This window comes from Arachis stenosperma, chromosome 1 (genome assembly GCF_014773155.1).
Source record: "Arachis stenosperma cultivar V10309 chromosome 1, arast.V10309.gnm1.PFL2, whole genome shotgun sequence".
Classification (NCBI taxonomy): domain Eukaryota; kingdom Viridiplantae; phylum Streptophyta; class Magnoliopsida; order Fabales; family Fabaceae; genus Arachis; species Arachis stenosperma.
Genome location: NC_080377.1, coordinates 46,783,560 through 46,797,530, shown reverse-complemented (window position 1 = coordinate 46,797,530; position 13,971 = coordinate 46,783,560).

The window sequence follows — 13,971 nt, the reverse complement described above, 5'->3', positions numbered from 1 at the left end:
GAATCAACATGCTTAACTAGGAAAGTCAATAACACTATCCAAATTTCTAAATTCCTAGAGAAGCCAATCATTCTAAACTACAAAAGAAAAAGTGAGATGCCAAAACTGTTCAGAAGCAAAAAGCTACAAGTCCCGCTCATCTAATTAGAATTAATATTCATTGATATTCTGGAATTTATAGTATATTCTCTTCTTTTTATCCTATTTGATTTTCAGTTGCTTGGGGACAAGCAACAATTTAAGTTTGGTGTTGTGATGAGCGGATAATTTATACGCTTTTTGGCATTGTTTTTAGGTAGTTTTTAGTAAGTTCAAGCTACTTTTAGGGATGTTTTCATTAGTTTTTATGTTAAATTCACATTTCTGGACTTTACAATGAGTTCGTGTGTTTTTCTGTGATTTCAGGTAATTTCTGGCTGAAATTGAGGGACTTGAGCAAAACTCTGAAAAAGGCTGACAAAAGGACTGCTGATGCTGTTGGAATCTGACCTCCCTGCACTCAAAATGAATTTTCTAGAGCTACAGAACTCCAAATGGCGCGCTCTCAATGGCGTTGGAAAGTAGACATCCAGAGCTTTCCAGCAATATATAATAGTCCATACTTTATTCGGAAATTGACGACGTAAGTTGGCGTTGAACGCCAAGTACATGCTGCTGTCTGGAGTTAAACGCAAGAAAAACATCATGATCCAGAGTTGAACGCCCAAAACACGTCATAACTTAGAGTTCAACTCCAAGAGAAGCCTCAGCTCGTGGATAGATCAAGCTTAGCCCAAACATACACCAAGTGGGCCCCGGAAGTGTATTTATACATCAATTACTTACTCATGTAAACCCTAGTAGCTAGTCTAGTATATATAGGACCTCTTACTATTGTATTAGACATCTTTGGTCTCAGTTTTGTTTTATTCTTCATCTTAAGAGGCTATTGATCACGTTTTGGGGGCTGGCCATTCGGCCATGCCTGAACCTTTCACTTTTGTATTTTCAACAGTGGAGTTTAGGGTGTGGAGCTCTGCTGTACCTCAAGTTTCAATACAATTACTATTTCTTTTTATTCAATTCTCTCTTATTCTTATTCCAAGATATTCATTCGCACCCAAGAACATGATGAATGTGATGATTATGTGACGCTCATCATCATTCTCACCTATGAACGCGCGTGATTGACAACCACCTCCGTTCTACATGCAAACCGAGCTTGAATGTGTATCTTTTAGATTTCCCAACAGAATCTTCGTGGTATAAGCTAGATAGATGGCGGCATTCATGAGGATCCGGAAAGTCTCACCTTGTCTGTGGTATTCCGAGTAGGATCCTGGGAATCCGGAAAGTCTAACCTTGTCTGTGGTATTCCGAGTAGGATTCCGGTAATGAATGACTGTGACGTGCTTCAGACTTGCAAGTGCTGGGCGTTAGTGACAGACGCAAAAGAATCAAGGGATTCTATTCCAACAGGAGCGGGAACCAACCAGTGATTAGCCGTGCTGTGACAGAGCGCGTGAGCGTAGTTTTCACTGCGAGGATGGGATGTAGCCTTCGGCCAGTGTGATGCCTCCAGACGATTAGCTATGCGAGTGACAGCGCAGAGGACCATTTTCCAGAGAGGATACAAAGTAGCCATCGTCAAACGGTGAACCCCTATACACAGCTTGCCATGGAAAGGAGTAAGAAGGATTGAGTTGAAGCAATAGGAAAGTAGGCGTTCTTGAGCCATACAGTATCTCCATTCGCTTATCTGAAATTCCCACCAATGAATCTGCATAAGTATCCCTTTTATTATTTCTTTTTATTATTAATTTTTGAAACCATAAACAAATTTAATCTGCCTAACTGAGATTTACAAGGTGACCATAGCTTGCTTCATACCAACAATCTCTGTGGGATCGACCCTTACTCGCGTAAGGTTTATTACTTGGACGACCCAGTACACTTGCTGGTTAGTTGAACGGAGTTGTGAATTCAACTGGTGCCATAATAATGATTTCATACAAATACAAAGAATATGGATCACAATTTCGTCCACCATCTTCCCAATATGATTGGGTGAGTGTGACTCTCTTCCATGTTCAGGATGACAAAGTCTGTTGGGAGAAAGTATTTCCCAACCTTTAGCAACACATTTTCCACCACTCCTATTGCTTGCTTTTGAGTCTTGTCAGCCAGTCTGATGACTACATCTGTGGACATTATCTCATTGATCTGCAGCGTCTTCGCCAGGGATAGGGGCAGTAAGTTGATGCTTGCCCCCAAATCACAGAGTGCTCTATCAAACATTGTTTTCCCTATGGCACAGGGGATATGAAAACTCCCTGGGTCTCTTCTTTTTGTAGGCAACTCAGGTTGAATAAGGGCACTGCATTTCTTATTCATCACTATAGTCTGGCCTTCTTTGATTGAGCTTTTCCTGGGAAGAAGTTCCTTCATATACTTGATGAATGCAGGCATTTGTTGGATGGCCTTGATGAATGGTATGTTCACATGCAGAGATGCAAACAAGTCTAGGAACCTTGAGTATATTCTCTTCCCCACAGCACCATTGAGCAGTTGGGGAAATGGTGGATAGAGCTTCAACAGCTCTTGTTGTGAGATTTCTGGTTCTTGGTGATCTCTATCCTCCTCCTCTGTTGAGTTGTCTTCAGGCTGTTTGGAGAGTTTGCTTTGCTTGTCTTCAGCCTCTTGACCACTTGTAGTGACCATTTTGCAATCTTCCCATCTTACTTTCTTTGCTTCTCCTCTTGGGTTTTTCTCCGTGTCACTTGGGAAGCCATCAGTAGGTTTGGGAATCTTCTCAGCTAAGCATCCCACTTGGAATTCCAGCTTCTTGATGGTCTCTCCCTGGTTCTTAAAATTGGCTCGCACCTCCTCTTTGAACACCTTGTTTTCTTGAATCTCTTGGCATATTCCTTCAAGTAAGGTTTTAAGCTTAGAGAGTCTGTCATCAATTGATGGTAGATTGGGATTAGGGGTGAAAGGATGAGAGGTATTGTTTTGGTTTTGATATGGGTGTGGAGAAGTGTTGTTGTGGGGGTGTTGATATGTCCTCTGTGTGAATTATTGATGAGCTGCATTGTTGTTGGAGTTGTAACGTCTCTGGTCTTGGCTTTGATCTTGCTGATTCTCCCACCTAAAGTTTGGGTGGTTCCTCTATCCAGGGTTGTATGTCTTGGAGTATGGGTCATGGTTCTGTCTAGGTGAATTCCCAATGTAGTTGGCTTGCTCAAGGTTACCCTCTGCCTCTTCATCCATTCCTTCTTGGGTTGTTGATGAAGTGGTGATGGCTGCCACTTGGTTCCTCTCCATCTTCTTGGTGAGGTCAGCTAGCTGCTTGGTAATGAGCTTGTTCTGAGCCAGCAGAGCATCTACATTGTTTAGCTCTATCACTCCTCTAGTGTTCCCTCTTTCGGAAGCATAGAAGTAGTCATTCTCAGCTACAGTCTCAATAACATCTATGGCTTCTTCAATGGTCTTCTTCTTGTTCAATGATCCTCCAGAGGAATGGTCTACTGCCTTCTTTGATTCATATGACAAGCCTTCATAGAAGATGTGCAACTGCACCCATTCATTGAACATATCTGGTGGACATCTCCTTGTTAGGTCTTTGAACCTTTCCCAAGCTTCATAAAGTGTCTCCCCATCTTGCTGTCTGAACGTCTGCACTTCAGTTTTCAGCCTATTGATCCTTTGAGGGGGGTAAAACCTTGCCAAAAACTTATTCACTACATCCTCCCAATTTGTCAGGCTTTCTTTTGGGAAGGATTCAAGCCATTTAGATGCCTTGTCCCTGAGTGAAAAAGGGAACAAGAGCAGCCTATAGACATCCTGGTGGACTCCATTGGACTTCACTGTGTCACAAATCCTCAAGAAGGTGGTCAAGTGTTGATTCGGGTCTTCTTGAGCACCTCCTCCAAATGAGCAATTATTCTGCACAAGAGTGATGAGCTGAGGTTTTAGCTCGAAATTGTTGGCATGGATTGTTGGCTTTTGGATGCTACTTCCACAGTTGCCTGGGTTTGGATTGATGTAAGAGCTTAACACTCTTCTATCCTCCCCAGCATGATTTGCTCTACCTCCTCCCCCATGGTTATGAGCCTCTTCTTCATGTTGGTTTTCCATGTTGCCTTCCATGTTTAGTTCAAAGTGTTCCTCCTCCTCTTCAGCACTGATTGCACGTTTTGCTCTTACTTCCCTCCTTAATCTAAGGAGGGTCCTCTCTAGTTCAGAATCGAAGGAAGTTGAAACCCCGCTTCTTCTCCCTGTCATACAACCAACAAGTACAAGCAAGTAATAATATGTGCAGATAGTATTGCTGTCAGAATTACTGTTAGTTATGAGTGATGCAATATATCAAACAGTTAGTGGGTTAGCAAAATGAATGGTAAATAACAAAGAACACGAAAGAGTAGAGGGGGAAGGGGAGAAGTTAACTCAGACAGAAAGTAAATTACTCCAACAGAAAATTAAATCAAACAAAACAAAAATACTCAATCTAGTGATCTCCTAAATTAATAATTGTTGATGCACAATCAATCCCCGGCAACGGCGCCATAAACTTGATGCAGGTGGAAACTGTCTCTCAACAAATTTTCTTCGGCAAGTGTACCGAATTTGTCGTCAAGTAAAAACTCACAATAGAGTGAGGTCGAATCCCACAGGGATTGATTGATCAAGCAACTTTAATTAGAAGAATGTTCTAGTTGAGGAATTCAGAATTTGAGTTGAGGTTTGCAGAAAATAAAATGGCTGGAATGTAAATGACAGAAAAAGTAAATGCTAGAATTAAAGGGCTGAAAGTAAATGACTGAAAGTAAATTGCAGAATTGTAAATGGAAATGGGGTGTTTGCTTATAAAAGTAAATGCAGAAATTAAAGAGAATGGGTAAGATCAGAAATGGAGAGTTCATTGGGCTCAGGAGATATTGCAATTCTCCGGATCAAGTTCATTTTCATCTCTTCCTCAATCAATGCATTCATTGATCTCCTTGGCAATCTTAATTGATCGAATTACAATTTCTTGCAATTCAATCTCTCAAATCTTGATCAATAGCCAATTCCTTGGTCAATTGCTCATGAGAAGAGATGATGTGTGGTCACTGATTATACCACATGCATTTCCCAAATCAGGTGTTGAGAGGATTATAGTCACATATCCATCCAAACCCAATTTGGTCCAGCATGAGAAAGCATTTCTAGCTTGATCTCTTCATTCCTCTTTCAAGGTTCAGAAGAGATCCAAGTTTGAATAGCTTCTTTTCCAAGATAACTACCCAATTGGATGAAGATCGAAAGCTTTCAAGTAAAATCAAGAGAAAAGATAGAAGAAGAATAATGAAAACTAGTATTGATCCATCAATTTACAACAGAGCTCCCTAACCCAATGAAAGGGGTTTAGTTGTTCATATCTCTAGAAAATGAAAACAAAGATGGATAATACATCATGGAACTAGAAGAGCAGAGAAAGTAAAAATACAGAGAGTAGTGCTATTTTCCAACTCCCAGAACTTTTAAATAATTCAAAGCTACTCCTATATATACTACTCTTCTCAGCTTCTAGTTTGCTCTTCAAGTCTTGGGCCTTTGGATCTTGAGTTTGAAGCAGTTCTCTTCTTCATTTGGGCTTGGTTTTACTTGCAGAGAGAAAGTGTGAAATGGACAGAGACTTTAGCTCAGGACGTTAGGGGTGTTAACGTTTAGTGAAAGTATGAGTTCGAGAACGTTAGTGACACTCAACATTGTCACTAACGTTCCAATGTACCCCTTTGCCTCACGTTAGAGCCCACGTTAACTAGGTTAACGTGGCTTCTAACGTGGCCTTGCCAACCTTCGAGAACGTTAGTGACACTTAACATTATCACTAACGTTCCAGTGTGCCCCTATGTCTCACGTTAGAGTCCCACGTTAACTAGGTTAACGTGGCTTCTAACGTGGCCTTGCCAACCTTCGAGAACATTAGTGACACTTAACATTGTCACTAACATTCCAGTGTGCCCCTATGTCTCACGTTAGAGTCCCACGTTAACGAAGTTAACGTAGCTTCTAACGTGGCCATTCTTAGCCATCCCTAACGTTAGTGACAATGTTGAGTGTCACTAACGTTGGCTCATCTTTCACTCATCAACGTTAGCTTCCACGTTAACTAAGTTAACGTGAAAGTTAACGTGGCTCCTTGGGGGTTTTATGGGTGCTTCCAACGTTAGTGACAATGTTGGGTGTCACTAACGTTGTCGACCTCCCTTGCCTCTTACGTTAGCTCCCACGTTAACCAAGTTAACGTGGTATATTGCACCTTAGGCCAACGTTAGTGACAATGTTGAATGTCACTAACGTTGGCTTCCTTCCCCCTTTTAGCGTTAGAGGCCACGTTAACTAAGTTAACGTGGACTCTAACGTGGCCACTTATGATCATTGGCCAACGTTAGTGATAATGTTAAGTGTCACTAACGTTGGCTCAAAGTCCCTTCTTTACGTTAGAGTTCACGTTAACTTAGTTAACGTGACTCTTAACGTGGGCAATGATGGCTTCGAGAGCGTTATTGGCAATCACTTTTCTCATTAACTTTGCAAGTTACCTCCCATTCCACGTTAGTGGCCACGTTAATTAGATTAACGTGACTGCTAAGTGGTTCTTCCTTGCTTCCTTTGGTCCTGAAATCAAGCAATAGAGTGCATCAAAATTCTAATCCAAGTCATGGGTAATGCAACATACAATTTGTCACTAAACTCATGCAAAATCCTCATGAAATCATGTAAAATGCACAATGTATGCTTGAATCAAGGTATAAGTGAATATCCACCCAAAACTAGCTTATTTCCTAAGGAAATGCATGAAACTACCCTAAAAACAGTAAAGAAAAGGTCAGTGAAACTGGCCAAGATGCCCTGGCATCACTACTGACATTAAAGAAGCTCTTGTTGGGAGGCAACCCAATGTTATATTTATCTATTTTCTTTTGTTATTTTATGTTTTCTGTAGGTTGATGATCATGGGAAGTCACAAAATCAATTGAAAAAGCAAAAACAGAATGAAAAACAGAAAGAAAAATAGCACACCCTGGAGGAAAACCTTGCTGGCGTTTAAACGCCAGTAAGGGCAGCAAATGGGCGTTTAACGCCCAGTCTGGCACCATTCTGGGCGTTTAACGCCAGAAAGGGGCACCAGACTGGCGTTAAACGCCAGGAAAGGGCAAGAAGCTGCCGTTAAACGCCAGAAATGGGCACCAGCCCGGCGTTTAATGCTAGAATTGGCATAAAGAGCATTTTTGCTCGCCACTTGGTGCAGATATGAATTTTTCTTGACACCTCAGGATCTGTGGACCCCACAGGATCCCCACCTACCCCACCACTCTCTCTCTTCTTCTCCATTCACCAATCACCTCAACACCTCTTCCCCAAAAATCCCTCACCTATCAAATCCTACCATTCTCTTCACCACTCACATCCATCTTTCCTAAAATCCCACCTACCTCACCATTCAAATTCAAACCACTTTCCCTCCCAAACCCACCCTTACATGGCCGAACCATACACCCCCTCTCCACTCCTATATAAACACATCTTCATCACTTCATTTCCACACAACCTAAATACTACTTCTCCCCCATTAGCCAAAACACAAAGCCACCTCCATCTCCTTTATTTCTTCTTCTTCTACTCTTTTCTTTCTTCTTTTGCTCGAGGACGAGCAAACCTTCTAAGTTTGGTGTGGTAAAAGCATTGCTTTTTGTTTTTCCATAACCATTTATGGCATCTAAGGCCGGAGAAACCTCTAGAAAGAGGAAAGGGAAGGCAAAAGCTTCCACCTCTGAGTCATGGGAGATGGAGAGATTCATCTCAAGGGTGCATCAAGACCACTTCTATGAAGTTGTGGCCATGAAGAAGGTGATCCCCGAGGTCCCTTTCAAACTCAAAAAGAGTGAATATCCGGAGATCCGACATGAGATTCAAAGAAGAGGTTGGGAAGTTCTTACCAACCCCATTCAACAAGTCGGAATCTTAATGGTTCAAGAGTTCTATGCCAATGCATGGATCACCAAGAACCATGATCAAAGTGTGAACCCGGCCCCAAAGAATTGGCTTACAATAGTTCGGGGGAAATGCTTAGATTTTAGTCCGGAAAATGTAAGGTTGGCGTTCAACTTGCCCATGATGCAAGGAGATGAACACCCTTACACTAGAAGGGTCAACTTTGATCAAAGGTTGGACCAAGTCCTCATAGACATTTGTGAAGAGGGCGCTCAATGGAAGAGCGATTCAAGAGGGAAGCCGGTTCAACTGAGAAGGCATGACCTCAAGCCCGTGGCTAGAGGATGGTTGGAGTTTATCCAACGCTCAATCATTCCCACTAGCAACTGGTCCGAAGTTACTATAGACCGGGCCATCATGATTCATAGCATCATGATTGGAGAGGAAGTAGAAGTTCATGAAGTTATAGCCCAAGAACTTTATAAGGTGGCGGACAAGTCCTCTACCTTGGCAAGGTTAGCCTTTCCTCACCTCATTTGTCACCTCTGTTATTCAGTTGGAATTGACATAGAGGGAGACATCCTCATTGATGAGGACAAGCCCATCACTAAGAAAAGGATGGAGCAAACAAGAGATCCCACTCATCATGAAATCCCTGAGATGCCTCAAGGGATGCACTTTCCTCCACAAAACTATTGGGAGCAAATCAACACCTCCCTAGGAGAATTGAGTTCCAACATGGGACAACTAAGGGTGGAGCACCAAGAACATTCCATCCTCCTCCATGAAATTAGAGAAGATCAAAGAATCATGAGAGATGAGCAACAAAGGCAAGGAAGAGACATTGAGGAGCTCAAGCACTCCATAAGATCTTCAAGAGGAAAAACAAGCCGCCATCACTAAGGTGGACCCGTTCTTTAATTTCCTTGTTCTTTATTTTCCTATTTTTCGAATTTTCATGCTTATGTTTATCTATGTTTGTTCTTATGATCATTAGTGTCTTAGTGTCTATGCCTTAAAGTTATGAATGTCCTATGAATCCATCACCTTTCTTAAATGAAAAATGTTCTTAATTGAAAAAGAGAAGAATTGCATGAATTTCGAATTTTATAATAGATTAATTATTTTTGATGTGGTGGCAATACTTTTGGTTTCTGAATGTATGCTTGAACAGTGCATATGTCTTTTGAATTTGTTGTTCATGAATGTTTGAACAGTGCATATGTCTTTCTGAATGAATGTTATTGAGGATCTGAAAAATCATAAAAATGATTATTGAAGCAAGAAAAAGCAGTGAATATTAAAAAAAAAAACAAAAAAAAGGGGGAAAAAGAAAAAGAAAAAGAAAAAAATAAAGTTGTGATCCAAGGCAAAAAGAGTGTGCTTAAGAACCCTGGACATCTCTAACTGGGGACTCTAGCAAAGCTGAGTCACAATCTGAAAAGGTTCACCCAATTATGTGTCTGTGGCATGTATGTATCCGGTGGTAATACTGGAAGATAGAGTGCTTTGGGCCATGGCCAAGACTCATAAAGTAGCTGTGTTCAAGAATCATCACACTTAACTAGGAGAATCAATAACACTATCTGGATTCTGAGTTCCTATAGAAGCCAATCATTCTGAATTTCAAAGGATAAAGTGAGATGCCAAAACTGTTTAGAGGCAAAAAGCTAAAAGCCCCGCTCATCTAATTAATACTGATCTTCATAGATGTTTTTGGAATTCATTGCATATTCTCTTCTTTTTATCTTATTTGATTTTCAGTTGCTTGAGGACAAGCAACAATTTAAGTTTGGTGTTGTGATGAGCGGATAATTTATACACTTTTTGGCATTTTTTTAGTATGTTTTTAGTATGTTTTAGTTAGTTTTTATTAGTTTTAGTTAAAATTCACTATTCTGGACTTTACTATGAGTTTGTGTATTTTTCTGTGATTTCAAGTATTTTCAGGCTGAAATTAAGGGACCTGAGCAAAAATCTGATTCAGAGGCTGAAAAGGACTGCAGATGCTGTTGGATTCTGACCTCCCTGCACTCGAAGTGGATTTTCTGGAGCTACAGAAGCCCAGTTGGCGCGCTCTCAACTGCGTTGGAAAGTAGACATTCTGGGCTTTCCAGCAATGTATAATAGTCCATACTTTGTCCGAGATTTGATGGCCCAAACCAGCGTTCCAAATCAGCACAAAACTGCCCAGCATTAAACGCCGGAACTGGCACAAGAATGGGAGTTAAACGCCCAAACTGGCACAAAAGCTGGCGTTTAACTCCAAGAAAAGTCTCCACACATGAAAGCTTCAATGCTCAGCCCAAGCACACACCAAGTGGGCCCGGAAGTGGATTTTTATGTCATTTGCTCATCTTTGTAAACCCTAAGCTACTAGTTCTCTACAAATAGGACCTTTTGCTATTGTATTTTCATCTTTGGATCATTTTTAGATCTTTTGATCATCTTTGGATGTCTAGTTCTTAGATCATGGGGGCTGGCCTCTCGGCCATGCCTAGACCTTGTTCTTATGTATTTTCAACGGTGGAGTTTCTACACACAACAGATTAAGGTGTGGAGCTCTGCTGTACCTCGAGTATTAATGCAATTATTATTGTTCTTCTATTCAATTCAGCTTATTCTTGTTCTAAGATATCACTTGTTCCTCAACTTGATGAATGTGATGATCCGTGACACTCATCATCATTCTCACCTATGAATGTGTGCCTGACAACCACCTCCGTTCTACCTTAGATTGAGTGGATATCTCTTGGATCCCTTAATCAGAATCTTCGTGGTATAAGCTAGAATTGATGGCGGCATTCAAGAGAATCTGGAAGGTCTAAACCTTGTCTGTGGTATTCTGAGTAGGATTCAATGATTGAATGACTGTGACGAGCTTCAAATTCCTGAAGGCTGGGCGTTAGTGACAGACGCAAAAGAATCACTGGATTCTATTCCAACCTGATTGAGAACCGACAGATGATTAGCCGTGCTATGACAGAGCGCATTGAACGTTTTCACTGAGAGGACGGGACTGTAGCCACTGACAACGGTGATGCCCAACATACAGCTTGCCATGGAAAGGAGTAAGAAGGATTTGATGAAGACAGTAGGAAAGCAGAGAGACGGAAGGGACAAAGCATCTCCATACGCTTATCTGAAATTCTCACCAATGAATTACATAAGTATCTCTATCTTTATGTTTTATTTATCTTTTATTCATAAATCATCCATAACCATTTGAATCTGCCTGACTGAGATTTACAAGATGACCATATCTTGCTTCATACCAACAATCTCCGTGGGATCGACCCTTACTCGCGTAAGGTTTATTACTTGGACGACCCAGTGCACTTGCTGGTTAGTTGTGCGAAGTTGTGAAATTATGTTTAGACCATGGTATTGATCACCAAGTTTTTGGAGCCATTACCGGGGATTGTTTGAGTTGTGCAAAGTAGAGATCACAATTTCGTGCACCAAGTTTTTGGCGCCGTTGCCGGGGATTGTTTGAGTTTGGACAACTGACGGTTCATCTTGTTGCTTAGATTAGGTATTTTTCTTCAGAGTTCTTAAGAATGAATTCTAGTGTTTCAAGGTGATGTTCTTATCATCACCAAAGCTGATTGATTCTCATGAATTTCGCTCTTGAATGTAATGTCCTGCTGAAGCTTGGCTAGCCATGTCTAATTTCTTTAGACTGAAGCTTTAGACTAACATCGCATGATTCCTGGAATTCTCATTAAAAATTTTGATATCTTTATTTTCTTTTCCACTTAATTTCGAAAAAAAAAATCCAAAAAAATTACAAAATCATAAAAACCAAAAATATTTTATGTTTTTTGTTTGAGTCTAGTGTCTCATTTTAAGTTTGGTGTCAATTGCATGTTTCTGTTCTTCTTGCATTTTTCGAATTCATTCATGTGTCTTCATTGATCCTCAAGTTGTTCTTGATGATTTCCTTACTCTGATCTTTAAATTCTCTTGTCTTGAGTGTTTTGTTGTTTCTCATATGCATTCTCATTTTGTTAGTGTCAATAGTATACAAACTTCTAAGTTTGGTGTCTTGCATGCATTGTTTATTTGATCTTAGTTTCATTTTGATTATTCCTCATTATTAAAAATCCAAAAAATTTTTAATTTGTGTCTTTTCAAGTCAATAATACAGAGAATTGAAGATTCAGAACATTCAGCAGAGGAATTACACAGAAAAAGATGGGCTTTCAAAATGCCCAGTGAATGAAATAATGGCAAATCAATTCATTTTCAAATTCAAAGAGTAACGGAAGGCATTGTTGCAGATGGAATCGCTAAATTAAAAGAATATACTGATTTGGTTAGTGATTCGGGTTCAGAACAAACGGTTAGTTGGGAATATGTTAATGGGCTGAAGGAAGGCTGTTTTTGTACAAAAAAGGGAGTCCAAGCATGGGATGATGGTTGGGCCAAAAACAAGAATAGATGTAGCAGATTTGAGGGATTAAATGTGGGCTGCCCCACCGTAAGCCCAAAACAAACTGAACATGGCACATGCAGCCCATCTATTGCTCATAAGCGGACTGCTGGGGAGCATGATACAACTCAGGCGGGCCGAGTAGGGCTCCATCCGGGTCGACGGTATCCAGCAGGGAAGGAGAGCGCTGTGGCTGACGACCTGACGGTTTGAGGCGCTGAACGTTGTCCGGTCCGGAGCGGCAGTACCACGACGAGATAAAGACCGCCTAGACTATTACCGTGACTCCATCGGGAGAGTTGAGGGGGATGGTGTGCTCGAGAAATACTGCGATGCGGGCATCCATGGTCCACCTAGAAGCCTATCAAGACGTCCTGGGAGTCCATGGCAGGAACTGAAGGGAGATGCTCCGTTCGACGCAGGCGAGACTGGCAGAAACGCCGAGAAAGCTGGCTCGATGTCCGAGGGGACTGATGCAATGGATGAAGAGGGAAGCCTGGCTCTTGCAATAGTGGATGAGGGCAGTAGTGCAACTGGAATCGTGGAAACAAACGAAGGGCAACAAATATCCAAAATTGAAGAACAATTGGTTGAGAATAAGAAGGCGTGGGATCTAGCTGTTGAATCCGGAACAGTACAGTACAACGAAGAAGACAACTTAATGAGGATATTACAAGAGCAAAATGAAGCGATAGCTGAGAAGAGGAGGCGAGCAAAACTGAACGAGAAGGTGCGAAGAAGCAGACCGAAAAAGTTCAAACAGGTGTGTAACAATGTTTTGAAATGATTTTTAGCTCTTGGAATATTAGGGGGTTGAGGGGGGTTGGAAAATTGAGTATGATAAAAGAGCTCAAAAAAAAGCAAAAATTAAATATGTTAGGCTTGGTTGAAACAAAATTGCAAGTTGTAAATAAATTTGATGTTGTACGTATTTAGGGTAGTGATGCGGTGGGTTGGGAGTTTGTTGGATCGGTAGGCACGTCTAGGGGTCTGTTATTAATGTGGGATGAGTTGCTTTTTAGAATGAATAACTGCTATAAAGGGGATAGGTGGCTATGTGTTGAGGGAGTTCTATTGAAAAATGAATTCCACTGTGCTTTCTGTTTGGTTTATGGTCCTCATATGAGAATTGAAAAACTTGCTGTTTGGGAGGAACTGAGCTATATAGCAGGGTTATGTCAGGTCTCGATATGCTACATGGGTGACTTCAATGAGGTGGTACAAGTTGATGAAAGGAAAAATTAGGACAGGTTATCAACGTCTGCAGAAGAATTCAAGAGTTGGATCCAAGATATGCAGTTAGTGGACTTACCGCTGAATGATCGTAAGTTTACATGGTATAGAGGTGGATCCTGTAGTCGTATTGACAGAGTCCTGTTGAGTGTAGAATGGACTGAGGAATTCTCGGAGATTCGCTTAAAAGGTAGTCCGAGAGGCTTGTCAGATCATTGCCCAATAATAGTCGAAGTTACTAAGTATAGAGGTGGACCACGTCCGTTCCGGACATTAGACTCATGGTTCACACATGAAGGATTCCTAAGAATGGTCAGGGAGGAATGGTGGAATATTGGAGA